Below are 3,848 nucleotides of genomic sequence, written 5' to 3'. Positions count from 1 at the left end.
AAAAAAAAAAAAAAAAATCTTTAGGGGCTAGGGAGATGGCTCAGTAGAATAAGCACTTGCTTGTCAAGTGCAAGGGTCTGAGTTCAATCCCCGGTTCCACCAAAAAAAAAAAAATCTTAGAAAACTGAGAACCTGGGGCCAGGGAGATGGCTCAGTAGAATAAGCGCTTCCCTGGCAAGCATAAGGGTCTGAGTTCAATCCCGGGTTCCACCAAAAAAAAAAAAAAAAAAAAAAGAAAGAAAGAAAGAAAGAAAACTGAGAACCTGTTTTGCCTTTTCTGGCTTCTTTAGTCCAAAGTTACAAAAAAAAAAAGTTACAATTTCTGGGCTGGGGTGAAGCTCAGTGGTAGAGCACCTGCCTGCCTTGAAAAAGGTTCTGGGTTTGATCCCCAGCACCGTGCACACTGTCAAGCTAAAATTTCAAATTCTGAAATGGGCTTCGACTTTCAGAGTCAGCAGCAACGCAATATGCCCCCATGGCAAAGATGACCTTTGAGAGCCTCTCCAATAATTCTTAAATAACAATAACAATTTCCTTTTCCCCTGCCTCTTACTGCTATTTCTTGAAAATTACCTACAATCTCACCTTAAGGGTTCTCCACTTGCTCTTCCCTCTACCTGGCTCACTCCATTGACCTATCTACTGGTCCCTCTGGAGCTTTTTCTTAGTGTCATCTCAGTCCTTCCCCACTGCAGTAGGAGAATCATTGTGAGTTCGAGACCAGCCTGGGCTACAAAGTGAACTCAAGACCAGCCTGAACTGTATTAATTCATTAACTAATATAAAATAACAAAACTCTATCTGCCCCATGGCTCACACAGTCCTAATCTTTCCACTCTGCTGCTTCTCCAGTTTGTTACAAGATACCTATTAGCTTTCTGCTTTAAACAGTATCTACTAGGCTGGGAGTATAGCTCAATGGCACAGTGCCTGCCTGGCAAGCATGAGGTCATGAGTTCAATTCACAGTATCAAAAAAAAAAAACAACCCAGATCAACAGTATGTATTTGTTTCACTACTGTATCGCTTGTACCTAGAACTGTGCTTGATACAAAATCACCGTTTAATAGATACTTGTTAAACATTTAATCCTTACAACCCTCCATCTTCTGTAACTATTCATGATTTAAAGTGCAGAAAAATCAAAGTTCATAGGTTAAGTAACTAGTCCAAGGATACAGTTATAAGGAAGATGCGGAGCTGGGGCCTGTCTTCACAACCTTCCTGATTCCCCAACATCTAGAACGTATCAGTAATCACTGTTTTTCATTGTTCTTCAACTAGGAAAAAACCACAGGAGCTGCAACATTCCAATTCAGAGAAAAAATATGCTAATAAACTAATTCATACATCTTCCTCCAAGATCAAGATTCATTCTCCCCAAAGTTCACATTACTCTCAAAACAGTTTGGGAAAGACCAAGCTTAACAATGGGCTAGCAACAGCAGAAGCAGGGAAAAAAATGTTAAAGGCACTAAAACATCAAGTTTTTTCCTTTCTTCCTTCTGTCTTGACTTGTCGTGGTATTTGTTGTTACTAAGAAAAATTGAAATTTTGAATAAATTGTTAGAACAAATTTTATCATTCATCTTTATATTATACAACACCGGTATACCTGCAAATGACTAAAACTAGTGTGGGAACCTTTTCAACATCCATGAGGCCATGCCAGCCCTAGTTCCAACATTTTAGGACATAACCCAAATCAAAGCAGAGAAAAGGTCAAACCTTGAAATTTTCAATAAAGCAGTGATTTGCCAAAATTTTATCCTCAGGACAAACAATGAATCCAAAAGCAACTACTTGAATGGACACTACTCCTTTTGCAATTTTAATCCCACCTGCTTTACATTATCCTGCCTTTTTACAGAACACAAAACCATACCTTGAGACAACTGATACTGGACTAAATTATTAAAAATTTAATAACATCTAACTACTCAGAAAATCATGTCAGCTAAAAATAATATATCCCCCAATATACTTGTCACTTTTTCTGAACCATTTTTAAGGCAAACTACACTACATTTTTGATGTGCCAAGTCAGTATGATTCCATACTGATCTGTTACAAATAAAAATTGTGGCAAATAAATTCAATTTTCAAACTGCAAACATCTGTCATCCTCTTCTTCCCCAAATTAATTACCAGAAACGTGTGCAAATTAACATTCTTACCACTTGATAAAGTGACTCAAAGCACCTAAGTGTTGATATTTTAAAGATTATACAAATGTTACATCCAGTGCCTGAAGTTGAAATTATCTATACATTTCTACATGTACTAATAACACATAGACATAAATGCATTCATAAGCTCTTCAAAAGCAATTTTCAAAAGAGTAGATAGGCATTCTATTCTCTAGATATGAAAGATATTAAAATTAAGACATATACATGGAAAAAGCATCTTCCAAATTACAATTTAATCAGATTAACAAAGGAAGAGAAATTCAAAAAATGTAAAGAGACTAACCAAATGTAAAGTGCTAAATATTCTGAGTAAGAAAAGGGGCCTAAGAGGCCTATAAAGATGAAAAGCAAAGCCCCACAGTAACATTAAATTTGAGTTAAAGAATACCGTTATTTAAATAAGCAGTTAGCATTTCGTAGGAGGAAGGCCAAGCAACGTGACTATAATGTATCTATCATAGATTCACAGCAGCGCTTTGCTATTCCATACTTATTTGCTTACACTTATAATATAGAAATAAAGCAGCAGCAACAGTTAGCCAACTACAACATTAACCACTCTGGCAAAGGTTACTTAAAAAACGGCCCTGGATTTTTACAACACTTTGCAGCTATAGATTATTTTCACGTATATGACCTCATATAGTGTTCAGTACCCTATGATGTAGTACCGACTACATTTCACAGATAGGAAACCGAAGCTTGGTACGCGATTTTCTCAGTCACCCAGTCGAACACAAACCTTCTGATTCCACGTTTTATGCCTGGCATTTTGCATAGTTCTGTTTCAGGCATAAATATAATCTTTAAAGGGAAGGAACGGGTTAGGGGGAAAATAATCATGGTACCTGCAGCTCTGTGCTGCAAAAAATGGCTGAATTATGCTTCTTCCTTTTTCTCTCTCTCGGTCTCTCTGAAAAAAAAAATTGCATTTCAAGCAATTTAAGTAAACTCAAAGACCAACTGGGTCCCGGCGTCTACCAAATGTTCGCCTCGGGTCGGTGCAGGGAGGGCCACGGGATCCGTGTCTCGCTGGGGGCCGCGGGCAGAGCCCGGGCTCAGCGGGGCAGGCCGGCGGCCAGGGGCGGCTACGCACCTCGGGGGTCCTGTCCAGCCTCTAGTGGACGGCAGTCTGCATCAGGAAGAAGCGGGCCGGCGGGCCGAACGGTGGGCGGGCGGGCGCCGAGACGGCACTCCGCAGGCTCCTCGCACGTCTACACGGGGCCGCTCCCGGGCCGGGCCGCTCCAGCGGGAGCCGAATCTGCGCGCCCGCGAACCCCTCGGAACCAGTCCTGGGGAAGGAGACAGCGCAGCGCGGCCCCGGGGACCAGACAGCACGGCGAGGCGCGGGGCGGCACGGCGTCGGGGCCGGCTGTGCAACGCCAGGGCCTCCCAGCGCCCGGCGGGGCTCGGCTGGAGGGCCGACTTGGGGCCACGGCGGGGGAGGAGGCCAAAGGGCCGCGAGCAGCGGCAGAAGCGCCGGCGCTGGCGACGTCGACGGCGACTCCGGGCTTCTGCCCCGAAGCGCGCCGAGCCTCAGGATCACCCACGCCGGGGGTGGAGGAAGGCGGGAAAGGGGCGGGCAGGGGGCGGGGCGTGCGGGGCCACGAGCCAGGGGCCGCTCCGGGCCTCGCGCCCCCTGCGGGCCGCGGGAGC

At 44.2% G+C, this 3,848-nt stretch overlaps 1 protein-coding gene across 3 annotated transcripts in view; it reads right to left on the bottom strand.

Moving 5' to 3' along the window:
• The window catches only part of Klhl15 (kelch like family member 15), a 48,348-nt gene extending 44,630 nt beyond the window's left edge, over positions 1-3,718 (bottom strand). For 2 of the 3 annotated variants that reach the window (XM_004631386.3, XM_004631385.3), the window contains exon 1: positions 3,289-3,718. The gene's annotated coding sequence lies outside the window, so the exon portion shown is untranslated. Of the gene's footprint in view, positions 1-3,040; positions 3,106-3,288 lie in introns of all 3 variants that reach the window. The other variant, XM_023715424.1, reaches the window with a different exon arrangement.
• Between the last annotated feature and the right edge of the window lie 130 nt (positions 3,719-3,848).

The sequence above is a fragment of the Octodon degus genome, unplaced genomic scaffold (genome assembly GCF_000260255.1).
Source record: "Octodon degus isolate 3935 unplaced genomic scaffold, OctDeg1.0 scaffold00041, whole genome shotgun sequence".
Taxonomy (NCBI): domain Eukaryota; kingdom Metazoa; phylum Chordata; class Mammalia; order Rodentia; family Octodontidae; genus Octodon; species Octodon degus.
Note: the sequence above shows the minus strand (reverse complement) of the source record. Positions and strands in the feature narration are given on the sequence as shown.